The sequence below is a fragment of the Antechinus flavipes genome, chromosome 2 (genome assembly GCF_016432865.1).
Source record: "Antechinus flavipes isolate AdamAnt ecotype Samford, QLD, Australia chromosome 2, AdamAnt_v2, whole genome shotgun sequence".
Classification (NCBI taxonomy): Eukaryota; Metazoa; Chordata; class Mammalia; order Dasyuromorphia; family Dasyuridae; genus Antechinus; species Antechinus flavipes.
The window spans coordinates 38967504-38982729 of record NC_067399.1 but is presented as its reverse complement, the minus strand read 5'-3'; the positions used below and the strand labels follow the sequence as shown (position 1 = coordinate 38982729).

Sequence of the window (15226 nt, the reverse complement as noted above, 5' to 3'; positions counted from 1 at the left end):
GGTCTCGTCCGGAGTTTCCAAAAGTTTCTAACAGAAGTGGGGGGAGGGGCAGGGGGAGGGGTCCCCAGCCCCAACCCCGAGCTGGCCCTCCCGCCAGGCGTGCCTGCGGCCGTGGGCGCTTCCCCGGGCTGGCGGTGACCCGGGCACTCACCCCTCCCGAGGAGCGGCTTGGCACGGCAGTGCCCGCGGGAGGGCACGCCCCAGCCCCCTGCTCCCCGGCGATGACGGCACCGGTTTAACCGGTCCGACGAGCTCCAGCTGTTCTCCCGTCTCTTTGCGGCCCCGGCCGGTTCGGTCTTGCACTCGGTATGCTGGAAGCGAGTCTCCCGGGAGCCCTGGAGACTGCTGTGGGCAGAGGCCTGGCGGAGCCCCCTCCCTGAGCCCGAAGCTCTGCCCCCCTCCCGGGCCCAAGGCTGGGCGCGGAGCCATGGTGGAGCGGCGGGGCTGCTACCTGCAGAAGAGGAGGAGCCTCCAGCCGAGCCCGGGAGCGGATGGGTAAGGGGACCGTGACCTGCCCCGCTGAGGTCTCTGGGAGAGGAGGGGAGGGCAGGCAGGACGGAGCCCTGGTCGGGAGCCGGGGGAGGGCTGAGCCGAGGGAAGGCTCGCTCGGAGCCTCGCTCTCCTCCCAGCCTCAGGCCACCCTCGGGAAATGAATGGAAGGAGCTGGCGGGGCTGTTTGCCGGGAGATGGGGGGCAGTGGGGGAAGGGGACACCCTTAAACAAGGTCAGCTTCAGGAACTACAGAGGACTTGGGGGGTGAAGCTGGGACGGGGGAGGCCACTGGAGTAGGGGTGGGAGACAGGAGGGCAAGTGGGCAAGAGTGGGAGCTCTCCAGCAAACCCACAGACCCCCGAGGCCCTAATGGACAGCGGTAATGAGCCGTCCCAGCGCGCGGGGGCTTCTGGCTCTGCCCACTGAGGCAGATGGAGGTCACACGCGACAGGTCTCCCAGGGGACCGTGTGACTTCTCGGTGTCACCTCGTCTGTGCTGAATAGACAGCGCACACACCGGCACTGGGCATTAAAGGACTCGTCCAAGGTGACACGGGCAGGAAGCCCGGGTGGTTTCCGTCTGCATTCTGGGGAGGATTAAAATCAAGGCTGGAAAAGAGAAGGGAGAAGGTGGGGAGGAATAAGCGGAGGAACTGAGCTGAAGTTACTGAAGTTTCCACGTGCACTATCTGGAGCCTTCAACTTCTCTCTTAGCGTCATTTGACCGTTTAAGGGAAAGGAAATAGGCGTTTATATAGCACCTACTGTGTGCGGCACTGTGCCAAGCGCTTTCCAAGTGAAAAGACTCCCCTTCTTTTCCTTCCCCCTCCCTCCCCTTTATATAGCACCTACCGTGTGCGGCACTGTGCCAAGCGCTTTCCAAGTGAAAAGACTCACCTTCTTTTCCTTCCTCCTCCCTCCCCTTTATATAGCACCTACTGTGTGCGGCACTGTGCCAAGCGCTTTCCAAGTGAAAAGACTCCCCTTATTTTCCTTCCCCCTCCCTCCCCTTTATGGAACTGATGATGATAGCCATTTATCTAAGATAGATGAGCCATTTATACAAAAACAAAAATTCTCATAAGCTTATGGAATTCTAGAACTAGAAGGAAGTCTCAAAGCATCTCAGGACTCCTTTATACACTTTTCCCCCCTGAGGCAATTGGGTCACACAACTAGGAAGTGTGAAGTGTTAGGGGTCTGATGTTAGATTTGAACTCAGCTCCTCCTGACTTCAGGGCTGGTGTTCTATCCGCTGCCCACCTAATTGCTCCCCCGCCTTTATACACTTAAGAATTGTTGTGAGCTCTTTGGGGGTTTTCTTCAAGTGGGTTTTTTGTTAAGAGGGTTTTTTGTTGTTCAGTCATTTAGCCCTGTCTGACTCTTTGTGACTCCACTGGGGAGGAAGGGTTTCTTGGCAAGGATATCTCATTTCATCTTCATAATCCTGGGAGTTTGGTGCCATTATAATCATTCTTATAGGTGAGGAAACAGACTCGGGGTCACAGACCTCTTAAGTGTCTGAATTAAGAGTTGAACTCTGGTCTTCCTGTTTTCAGCTCCATCTCTCTATCTATTGGGTCACCTTCCTCTTTCAATATCTACCATACAATCAAACTTCCAAAAAGAATTACATGATAATGTCTTGATCCAGGAGACCGAGCTAAGTCCCAAATCTGCCTCTTAGCAGCTATATGACTGTAGGCAAGTCATTGAAACTCATTTTTTTTCCCTAGGCATATCAATTAGGATCCTGTCATAACCTTAAAATGCTGTAGACAAACAATGATTACTAACAGCACAGATAATATCAAGCTTGAGTTAACCCTTTACTCTCTGCTGGGGTAGCACCTGAATTCCAGAGACAGAAAAAAAGGGATTAAATCAGGGAATTGGGAAGCAATCTCTGGAGAGATACTTCCCTCTATAACCTCTCCCCACCTGGATTCCTGCTTTGAAAAACTTTTTAAATCTTGTCCTAGTGAGCAACGTTGGCATTTCTAGGAAGGCGAGTACATTCTCTTGATTGAGAAAGCAAGATCATTTTGATGGGTGCTGTCAACTCTGAAATTCTAGCTAGGTGACACGGTGGAGAGGGAATGGGATCTGGAGTCAGGAAGATAGAGGTTCAAATCAAAAATTGACTAGCTGTGTGACCCTAGGCAAGTCATTTAATCTGAAGGAATCTTAACTGTCTAGTCTGTTAAATGATGCCAATAATAGTGGTGATTGTTATAAGGATAAGCAATTTGTAAAGCTCTTTGCTTATCTTAAAACACTAGCTAAATACTAGCTTTTATAATGGGGGTGATTCTTAAGATTCTTGGTCTTTGTAGAGTTAGAATTGCCGATTTGGAGCTCCCAAAAGGGTCAGAGATCATCTCATCCAAATCCCAACGTTTGCTTCTTCAGCAATTTTTAGTCACATCCCCACTTGAAGTTTTTTTGGACAGATATTGGAGTGGTTTGCCAATTTTTCTCCAGTTCTTTTGACAGATGAGGAAACTGAGGAAAGCAGGATAAAGTGCCTTGCCCAGGGTCACCCAGCTAGGAAGTGTCTGAAGATCATGACTCCCGACTCACTGCCTTCTTATCCATTACCTCACCTAGCTGTCCTTTTTACAAATAAGTAAATAAGGCCTAGGAAATCAAGGGATTTGCCCATGTTCCAGCAGATAGAAAATGTTAGAGGCAGAACCTGAACTCAGAGTCCATACCTTTTCCGGTCCCCAGCTTCCATGTCCTGGAGATCCTATAATTCCTGGTGGACATGACAGGGCAATGGAAGCATTGAGTGGTTTTTCTAATTCAGGGGACGGAATTGCACTATATTCTATCAACATTCGCTCTGTTCTTTTGGCCAGTTCCACTTGTGACCGAAGGCATGACAGCTGGCTAAAATGAGGAACAAAGCACACGGAGGTGGGACAGAGAGCAGCCGGGTGGTCCACTCAGGGAGCAGACCTGCGGCCTCCACCTCATTAGCCCAGTGCTTTAATCAGCAGAGGAAGCTAGCCCCAGAACTAATTGAATGTAATACGTAATTAATTGAATGTCTTTGGGCCCCTATGATACCGTGGACACAGTTAAGAACATTTTGAGGATATGACCTCAACCTCTGTCCTAATGTACCAGGGCAGGAGCAGGCTGGCCAGGTCCATTCATTTGTATAACAGAGCCAATTCGTTTTGTGCACGATGCTGAGGGAAGTACTAAAAAGACACGACCCTTCCCTTTATGGAACTGACAGTCTAGTAGGATAGATGAGCCATTTATACCAAAAAAAAAAATCCTCATAAGCTTATGGAATTCTAGAACTGGAAGGAAGTCTCGGAGCATCTCAGGACCCCTTTATACACTTTAGAATCACTGCACATCCCCCAAAGAGCTTTTGTTTATGTGGGTTTTTACTGTTCAGTCAATTTAGCCATATCTGACTCTTTTTGACTCCATGGGGTGGAGCGGGGAGTTTCTTGGCAAGGATACTGAAGTGGTTTGCCATTTCCTTCCCAGCTCCTTTTACAGAAGGGGAAACTGAGGCAAACAGAGTTAAGTGACTTGCTCAGAATCACATAACTAATAAGTGTCTAAGGCTGTATTTGAATTCAAGAAGATGAGTTTTCCTGATTCCAAGTCTAGTGGGTTGGTTTTTTTTTAATGTGGTTTATATCTGTCAATACTGATAAAATATCTTAGTATTATGATAAACAGTTTTGACTGCAAACCTTGAAAAGGTTTCTTCCCATGAGCACCCTTTGAAAATCACTGTCTTAGAAATCAGAGAATTGAAGAATTTCAGATTTGGAAGGAATTTCAGCAGCCATTTACTGAAAGCCAGAGCCAAAAAGGAATTTCCACTACCGCTCACCCAGCAGTCATTGAGTTTCTGCTGGAAAACCTCTGATAAGATTTTACAATTTCCCTAGATGAAAGGCCTGTCCAACTTGTAAACATCTTTAATTAGTGTTTTCTCATCTCAAGCAAAACTTTATCCTTTGCCACTTATACACATTTCTCCTCATTCTGCCCTCTAGGAAAAAATCTTATCTCTCTACTAAATGTACTTCCAAATATTGGACCATATATCCCAGAGTTCTTTCTTCTCCAGGGTAAATATTTCCAGTTCTTTCAACACATCCTATGTGGCATAAACTTGAGGCCCTCCACTGCTCTAAATCCCTTCTTCCCCACATTCTCTAGCTTATCAGCATTTTTCTTAAAATGCAAAATCCATAACAGAACACAGTATTCTAAACATAGTCTGTCCAGAACAGCACAGAAGGACTCTCACCTTCATATTCCTGCATGTGTTGATCAAAATAGTTTTTGTGATCACTACAGCACATTACTAACTCATTTCATTTTCTGTTTATTAAGATCCCCCAAATCTTTTTCAGATAAGCTTCTGTTTATCCATATGTACTCCATCTTGTGCTTATAAAGTCGTATTTTCAAAAAACTAAAGGAAGACTTTAATTCATTCCAATTTAATTTCATCTTACTAGAGTCTGCCCAAATTTCTATCTTGTTGATGTTTGGTGGGGAGGGGGATCCTGATTTAGTCAGCCAGGGTTACCAGTCCTTCCAGATTTATATAGTTGTCATGTAACATTGGACAGGCTGGGTGCATTGGGCTTTAAATCAGGAAGACTCATCTTCATGAGTTCAAGGATACCTGTAGATACCTACCATCTGTGTGACCTTGGGAAAGTCATTTTATTCTGTTTGCCTGAATTCTTCATCTATAAAATGAGCTGCAGGAAAAAAATGGCAACACTTTAATGTCTATGTTAAGAAAACCCCAAATGGGGTGTGAAGAGACAGACAAAACTGGAAAATGACTTAATAGTATATATCATTCCCTCTTGGTTACTTCACATAGAATTCACTCACAGATTGGATTTCCAGAGTAACAACTGCCACCCAAACACAAGGAACTCTGGATCCACACCCTTGAAACTACAGCTCCTTCCTTTGCCCAACATTATATGCATATTTTAAAAGCATGTCATTTATACTTTGATCCAGATCAATTATAAAAATCTTAAATATCACAAGACCAAATACAAATCCTGGAGTATTCCATCGGAGACCTTCTAAGTTGACACTGAACTCTCGTTGCTTTCTCTGTTAAGTCCAATCACTGAACCAGTTCTGAATCTGTCCCATGCCGCCATGATCTCATCCATATTTCACCATCTTTTCAACAAGAATAATATGATACCTTTTATTCCAAGCTTTGCTGACATCTGGGTAAATGATATCTACTGTTTTCACCTGATCTACTTATAGTCACTCTAAAAAAGGAAATACGATCAATCTGGAATGACTTGCTATTGCTGAAACCCCGCTGGCTCTCTACAATCATGGCTTCCTTTTCTGGAGATCCCCTAATCATTTCTTTAATATCATGCTGTGAATTTGCCAGGAATCTGAATTCACTAGACTATGTTGTCTGCAGACTATATTCTCATGCCTTTCTTTGAATATTGGCAAGATTCAGCCATTTTCCCATCTTTCTGGCACCCCTTTCCCCAAGATCTTTCAAATGTCATTGACATTAGCTCACTAATCATATCTACCAGGTTTTTTTCCCCCTAGCACTTGAGGATATAGGTCATCTGGCCCATATGACTTGGATTTATCAAAGGCAGCTCCCTAAATGCTCTCTTTTTATATATTTATATTAACAACCAGCTACCTATGAGCTGCTTTTGGTTTGTTCCTCCCAGTGCAAGGGCCAGCCTCTTTGGCAAGAAACACAAAAAGCAATTGAAAATTCAGTAACTCTGCCCCTTCTCTCTTGTGACTTAACAAGATTCTAGACATTGACCTTTGTTTGATTATTGTTTCCTTTCATATTGACAGAGCAAACATGTACACATAAAAAGATAGATTTCCTCCATATACACACACACCCCTTTTTTTTCCTTGTTGTTGTTATGGTTCTATAGCTTTCTTTACCAGCTGTAACTGGTAATATCCTTAGGGTACTGTCATCCTTATATATCCATTCCCCATTACCTACTTTTTCTTCCATTTCTCATTTGTATTTTTAAAATATTTCATCATTTTTATGGATGCCATTCATCCCATGGTTTAACATGTTAGTTATTCTGTAATAAGCATGGCTTTAATAATAAATGTTTTCCATATTATCCAAAGTCACCACAGTTTATTTCAGCAAATGTAAATATGTATATAAAATGTATATATGTATAACATGTATAAATATATAAATATGTATATAGTTTTTGCTCCAAACAAAAATGGATCAGAAACCCAATAAATTTGCTTCAAGACTTCCCAATTTTATTTAAAGATTCTCTAAATTTGATTTAGATAACTTTGAATAATAGGATTTACATAATAAAATCTTGAGACAATACTAAACAAAAAAAATTGACACACAAAATTAAAATTTCAAATTTGCATATTTATGTTATGCCAAAAAGTATGCACAAAACTAAAATTGTATTTATATGAGCTTCATAATAAAATAATGAAAAGATGAGACAAGGTGACAGAGCCAGAAAAATGAAGATATAGAAATAGCATACAATTATTCAGTGGAGAACTAGATCTAACAAGTCTTTAGTATGGATCATTCTTTAATCTGTCTTCCTCTATCGGGAATACACAATATACCCAACTCACTCATTTCACACAGACATGTATCTTTCAAAAATTTTGTTGCAAGGAAGCTAGATGGAGTGTGGGACTTAAGAGTCAGGAAAACGTAGATTTAAATCTAGTCTCAGACATTCAGAAGCTTTATGTGATCCTAGGCAAGTCATTTATCTTCTGCTGCCTCAGTTTCCTCATTTATAAAATAGGGATAATAATAGCATCTACCTCTCAAAGCTGTTATAAGGGTCAAATGAAATAATATATAAAGTTATTTGCAAAACTTAGAGTTATAGAAATCCTTATTATTGTTGATATTATTACTGAGTCCTCTATGGAATCACAAGGGTCTCTTAAAGCAATCCTTTTTCCTTCTCACAAATTGTTTCCCTTTGTATCTTTATAATTTCATTCTTGAGTTTTTCACCTTTTGAGATCAATTTCCCCAGTAGTGTATGAAATCCTATCTATCCATCTCCAGAAGCTTTTGAAATCTCCTTTTCCCAAACGTAATGTGAAGGTCTGACTTCCTTCTGTCACAAACTCTGAGAATCAATGATCCCATCCACACCCACATTACTTCTGTCCCAACAGCCAGTCTTCCCAATTTCTGAGAATCTGACAAAACGTTTTCTCCCAATTGATTCCTCCATGATTACAAGGATGAAATTATTGTAAGACAAGTGAAGAAGTCATTTAATGCCCTGAGTTTGGCAGAGAGATGTGGCAACAGATGTGTGGATAATTCAAGTCTTCCATCACTACCATAACACACTTCTGTGTCTGACTTGTGATCTGTTTCAAAACAATCAACACAATTTAATTCTGCTATATATTTAACTAATCTCTAGTATACAATGACAAAATTGTCTCATTCTTCCTCATTGATCTTCACACAAGTGCTCTCCACAATATTTTCCTCACTAGTTCATGTATTTACTCCCATGACTTTACCTTCTTAATATTCAATGTTTACCTCTTTTATTTTCCTTTTTATTCCTGTCTTTGAAAAAGAAGTGGTCTTTCTCCTCACCATGGTTAACCCTTCCATTTTTTCCAATACTCTCCAACAGATTGCCTTTCACAATCCTTTCTTCTCTCTACAATCTTCAATGTCTCTTTATTTATAGTTTCCTTCCTTGGTGCCTACAATCACACCCAACTTTCCTCATCTTTAAAAAACCCATAGTAATCCCTACCATCCTTTCCAAATATTATCCTTATCTTTTCCAGAAAATTCCTTGGAAAAACTATCTTTGTTGCCTTTACTACTACTTCTCATTCATTTCCCAGCCTTTTAGCACTTGGCTTCTGGCCTCATCACTTAACTGAAAATAGTAATTGCCCAATTATTGGTCTTTTCCTCAGTTCTCGTCCTTCTTGATTCCTGAAGCATTTGACACTGTTGATCCATCTCTTCCTCTGAATGCTCATGTCTTATTTTGTGATGCTGTTCTCTTGGTTCTCCTCCTACCTGTTTTGTTATTCCTCCGTCTCCTTTGCTGGGACATCATTCTTATCACGTCATCCAACTGTGAGTGTAGGTCAAAGGTCTGTCCTGGGCCCTCTTAACATACTCTCCCCTTCTGTGATAAATGCTTGTGGATTGATTGGTCAGTTAATGATCTCAATAACTTCTTGTTTGTGTTCATTGGTTTTCAGTCATGACCAACTCTTTGTGATACTATTTGGGGTTTTCTTGAAGTTTTTCAATCCCTTCTCTGGATCATTTTACAGAAAAGGAAAATGAGAAAAACAGAGTAAAATGACTTGCCTTTGGTCATACAACTAATAAGTATCTGAGGCCAGATTTGAACTTCTGGCTCCAAGCCTGGAACCCTCTCCATTGTTTAACATTGCAACACCCAGAAGCCCCATCTCAATAACTCCTAAAGGTTTAATTATCATCTTTATGCAGCTGGTTTCAACATCTACTTATCTAGATATTGTTTTTCTACTGGGCTCCAATCTTGTATCACCAACTGCCTTCTAGACATATTGAACTAGATGTCTCATGGGCACTTCAATCTCAACATGTCCAAAACAGAATTCATTATCTTTTCCCCTAAAAAGTATCCTCCCTTCTTCCAAATTTCCTTATCCTGTCGAGGGAATCACTATTCTTCCAATAAATTAGGTTTGCAATCATCTTCAAATTCCTTCTCTCCCGCACCCTAGGTAGCCAATCAGTGTTCAGAGCTTGTCGTTTATGACTCATTTCTTGTATTTATCACCTTTATCCCCACACACAGCCACCAGCCTATGTTATCACCATTCACCTGGCCTATTGGAATAACTACCTAACTACTCTCCTCACCTCAACAATCTTCACAGAGCTACCAAAATGACGTTTCTAAAAGCATTTATATGGCCATATTGCTTCAGTATTCAATAAAGTCTTCTAAACTACTTCTAGAATAAAATTAGATTTAAAAATTACTATGTTTAGCATTTAAAGGTCTTCACAGTCAGAGCCCTTTCTAGCTGTATTATTATATGTTGGTCAAGATGTTCTCTTACAGAACCCTACATCTACTCTCACTGAGCCTTTATACTGTTCCTTTATACTATTCTTAGCATAGACTCTCTCCTCATTTTTGCCTATTTTCTTCAAAATTCAGTTCAAGCAAGGCTTTCTGCCTTTTTGGCCCTTGATTCCATTCCTCCATAATTTACCGATATCTATATCTTTCTCTATCTGCTTTGTGTGTGTATATATACTGAGTCCTCCTATAGACTGTAATCTCCTTGAGGGCAGAGATTATTTAATTTTTGTCTTTGTGTTTCTAGCACCTAGTATAATTCCTGGCATATAATAATTGGTTATTAATGCTTGTTGATTGATCAACATTCTTCCTATTGTACGTCAGCCCACTCTTAGTCCATTGAATAAGGAATATATATATAGAGAATCATATATATATATATATAGAGAGAGAATATATACATATATATAATATATATAACATATAGAGAGAGAGAATATATAGAATCACATGTCTATCCCACCAAGTCTGAGTAATACCTATGAAGTCAAATATGTTTCCTCCCATTATGACAACTAGTTCATTTTACTTATTGTGCATTTATGTACAGACTTTGGTTTTTGAAGAGACATTTGAGGCCACAGGTTTTACCACTGGCTCTTTCCTTGGATTTTGTATCTTGAAAACTCCTAGGAGCCTCGGCTGTAATTCTCCCCATTTGTTAGCTGCTGCTCTCTGGGATGTCTAGCTAGCTGGTATGAATAGATAGCTTTTTCCTTCTCTCTTTTCAGGCAAAAACCCTTTGGATTGTATTTGAAAAACACCAAGCTAATCCATTCTTTCCAGCTTCAGTTAGGTTCACTCCATCTCTGTTCAGGAGACTGTCATCCTCTGTCCTAAAATGTGATTTAGAAATCCAAATTTCATTCCCAGATTCCACCTTCTTGGTATCCATTAGGATTATGATCATAACTAAGATTTAGAACAGGAAGAGACCTTAGAGTTCATCGATTCAAAGCTTTTCATTTTACAGATGAGGAAGGAGCCCTAGAGCAGTGCATTTAATTGCTCAAGGTCACATAATAAGTGATTGGCAGACCGAGACTACAGCCAAGTCTCCTCCTGGTAGCTAGTCCAATGGCCTTCGCACTAGGTTATAAGACTTTTAAACAACAATAATGATAGTTGACATTTATATAATACTTTGAGCCTTTCAAAGTCTTTTACATGCATTATCTCATTCAATCAAAACAGCCCAGTGAGTTATATGACAGTTAGCTCCCTTTTATATACGATGTTATTGGATATGTGTTTTGTGTGTATATGGAAGAGTATACCATCGTTGTTCTTCTATAGGGAGTGACCTTGAAGGCCATCTAGTTCAGTCTCTTCATTTTTACAGATGGGGAAGCAGAGACTTAGAGAGATTAAGTAAAAAGAGTACGCAGCTAGAAACCACCAAAAGCAGGATTTAAACCTAGATCCTTTGACTCCAGAGTAAAACAATTTTTTCTACTGAACTGGAGACAAGAAGATTAAAGTTTTATTAAGGCATCTGGCTTTTATATCATAGTAAATTCCAAAAACATCTCTCAGTCTATCCCCGCAAACCCTTCTTTGTAATAATAACAACAAAATTAAACAAAAACAATCACTAGAATAACCAAGTCTGCTATGGTATGAAACATTCCATTTCCATAGTTCCCCACATCTCTGCTGAAAGAAAAAGGAAACACGCTTCTTTTTTTTTTTTTAAAATAACTTTTTATTGACAGAACCCATGCCAGGGTAATTTTTTACAGCATTATCCCTTGTATTCACTTCTGTTCCGATTTTTCCCCTCCCTCCCTCCACCCCTTCCCCCAGATGGCAAGCAGTCCTTTACATGTTGAATGGGTTGCAGTATATCCTAGATACAATATATGTGTGCAGAACCGAACCGTTCTCTTGTTGCACAGGGAGAATTGAATTCAGAAGGTAGAAGTAACCCGGGAAGAAAAACAACAATGCAAGCAGTTTATATTCATTTCCCAGTGTTCTTTCTTTGGGTGTAGCTGCTTCTGTCCATCTTTGATCAATTAAGGCTCTCTTTATCAAAGAGATCCACTTCCATCAGAATACATCCTCAAACAGTATTGTTGTTGAGGTATATAATGATCTTCTGGTTCTGCTCATTTCACTTAGCATCAGTTCATGTAAGTCTCGCCGTCCTCTCTGTATTCATCCTGCTGGTCGTTCCTTACAGAACAATAATATTCCATAACATTCATATACCACAATTTACTCAACCATTCTCCAATTGATGGGCATCCTTTCATTTTCCAGTTCCTTGCCACTACAAACAGGGCTGCCACCAACATTTTGGCACATACAGGTCCCTTTCCTTTCTTTAGTATCTCTTTGGGATATAAGCCCAGTAGAAACACTGCTGGATCAAAGGGTATGCACAGTTTGATAACTTTTTGAGGATAGTTCCAAATTGCTCTCCAGAATGGCTGGATGTGTTCACAACTCCACCAACAATGTATCAGTGTCCCTGTGGAAACACTCTTCTTTTGAAGAAAGAAATAAATCAGTATTAATGGTTCCAAAAGCTTCAGATTAAACACACAGTATGTAAGGACTTGATGTTTTTTTTCTCTTCAACTTCAAGGGATCTGTGGTTTTATCAACCTAAGTTTTCACCCTGTTACATGTATAGTGACCCTTCCTTAGTGAGGGCATTTTTACTCCTTCCACCCCTGTTTCCTGGTTCTACCTTCTGGGACCAAGAAGAATAAAGCTAAGCCTCTGTTGTATGATGGTCCTTCAAGGGCTATCACGAAAGCAGCCATTAGGCACTCCAAAATCTTCTCCAGACTAAACATACTTTCAGCCAGTTTTCACATAGCGTGATTAAAAACTTCTCACCATCTTGGTCGCCATCCTTTAGATGGATTTCTCTGGTTTATCCATAGCCCAGCTAGAATATGATGCCCAGGATGGAACATGATGCTACAGAAGGAACCTGAACTGAGTACAGGGGAGCTATCATATTCTTAATTCTGGCTCCAGCACTAGAACTAGGAATCTTTGTCCCAAGGGAGATAACAAAAACCATTCCAGGCCAAACAGCACCTCCTGCACCTTCAGCTGAGAGAGCGTGGGACTAGCACGGGAATTTCTTTGTTATGGACCTCCATGGCAGTTGAGCAAAGACTATGGAACTGTCCAGGCAGCTGGTTGGATTGTAGGTCTTGGAATCAGGAAGATGAGAATTCAAATTTTGTTTTGGCCACTTACTAACGGGGTGATCTTTAGGAAGTCCCAATTTCCTCATTTGTAAAATGGGGATAATAATAGCACCTACCTCATAGGCTTAGTGTTGTTTTGGGTTGTTTTTTTTTTTGAGGATTCAGTGAAATGCCATATGTAAAGCACTTTGCAGTGCCTTTTAAAGAACTATATGAATGCTAGCTGTTGTAATTATGATGATGATAATAATTACCCTCGGAATAATCTTTTTAAATGCAAAAATTAAAATATATAAGATTACAAAAAGAACCAGTTATTCTCAAATACAATTATCAAAATATTTTAAAAACAAGTCACGTGTTCCAGATTAAAATTAGCAGGACAAGGTGGGAAAGGTCAATTCAGCCCATTATCTAGTAATTTCCTATTCTAGTTGATGAGTCTTAAGAAATAAGAACCAAGCTTTATTTTTGCTGTGCTGGAGAGTGACAAGGGATGCTGACATTCTCTAAATTTAACACTTTCTAAATTTCACACCCAGGAACAAAGCTCCATTTACCCCACTCTTATTATATTTCTGACTCTCCTTTTTTTAATGCAAGCTAGCAGCTAGCACACTCAATAAATGTCAGTGGATTTGAATGAATGGATTGAATTGAATGTAAACTATGATCCCTGCCCTTAAGAATGATACTGCATCTGAGTGATGAAGATTGAGAAAACAATTAGATATTAATTAAAAAAAAGAAACTGCCCATAAGACTGAGAGAAGTTCAAAAAAGGGAGAAATCAGTAGTCTCTGGAGGGATTAAGGAGAGATTGAGGTTTGACTAGGCAGGAAGGAGGGGGAGGTTTTGCCATGAATGGTGGGAAAGGGGAAGGTTCCCATGAAACCAGCTATTTGAATCCTGCACCATACCAGATAGCAAGAAGAGAAGGTTTGCCTTAGTATTCATGGTATTCTGCTAAATGCAGACTTTGCTGGCATCTATGATCAACCATTTGAAATTTTAGGATCCTCCTACTATGAGTCATTAGGGAGGAAGTTGACCCTGCATTCTTGATGTGAGAAACTGCAGTGTTCCGGGCTATTGTTTCTTCACCTATAAAATGAGGAGGTTGGACTAAATAAATTCTAGGGTCCCTCCAGTTTTAAATCTATGACCTACAATCTCAAAGTCCTTGTCTCACCATGAATCCCATCTTTTCATGAGATCTTGGCTAAATGACCTTTAGATTCTCTGCCAAGTCTCACACTTTGCAAATCCGTGTTTCTGCTTATATGTGTCTGTGATTTGGACTATAAACTTCATGAGGGCAAAATCATGTTGGTTTTTTAGCGTCTTGTATGTAGTAGGCAGCAAGTAGATCCAATGCATAGACCACTGAGCCTGAAGTCAAGAAGATCTGAGTTCAAATCTGGTCTCAGACACTGTGTGACTCTGTATTTAACATAACCCTGTTTGCCTCAGTTTCCTCATCTGTAAAATCAACCAGAGAAGAAAATGGCAAAACACTCCAGTATCTCTACTAAGAAAACCCCAAATGAAGTCACAGTCAGCCATAACTGAAAAATGACTGAATAACAACAACAATAAATATAGTAGACACCCAATAAATATAGTCTTTGTGGAATTAATTAATCTGGCTGGCTTATGCTTTTTTTTCCCCCCAAGCCTTAGGCTAAGACCTGAGGTCATATCCTCAGTATATTTTTATAGTCTCCATGGCACCAAAGAAGGCCAAAGATATTTTGTTCATTGCTCATTGAACTCAATCAAGTCTGGAGCTAGTTGACTCAGCTTTAAAACACCAGATTAATGGGATCAAAGTCCCTGGGTAGATCAGTTGGCTTCCTGTGGTCTATCATACCAGACGATAAATTCCTTGAGACCCAGATTAAAAAGGGCCTTGAAAATGGGATAAAGTTCCTGCAAAGTTGCAGCTGTCAAGGACTATGGATGTCACCAAATCATAGAATCAAAATTTGATAATTAACAAGACCTCAGCAGCCATTGAGTCCAACCTATATCTGAGACAAAGTCCTATAATCTGTCTATCTATCTGTCTGTCTGTCTTTCTATCATGTTTTCTATCTACCTGTCTAACTCTTGTTAAGTTATCTTGTCTATCTGTCTGTTTGTCTATACATATATCTGTGTATCAATCTGTTTGTCTGTCTGTCTGTCTATCTATCTATCTATCTACCTGTTTGTCTATACATCTATCTGTCTGTCTGTCTATGTATCAATCTGTTTGCCTGTCTATCTATCTATCTGTCTATCTATCTATCTATCTGTCTGTCTATCTATCTGTCTAACTACCTGCTTGTCTGTCTACTTATCAATTTGCTTATTCATCTGTGTGTCTGCCTATTTATCTATTTA

At 40.4% G+C, this 15226-nt stretch overlaps 1 protein-coding gene across 1 annotated transcript in view; it reads left to right on the top strand.

Annotated features, from left to right (window-relative positions):
* The first annotated feature begins 397 nt into the window (after positions 1–397).
* The window catches only part of PSD4 (pleckstrin and Sec7 domain containing 4), a 66945-nt gene continuing 52116 nt past the window's right edge, over positions 398–15226 (top strand). The window contains exon 1 of the mRNA XM_051974510.1: positions 398–495. The gene's annotated coding sequence lies outside the window, so the exon portion shown is untranslated. The remainder of the gene's footprint in view (positions 496–15226) is intronic.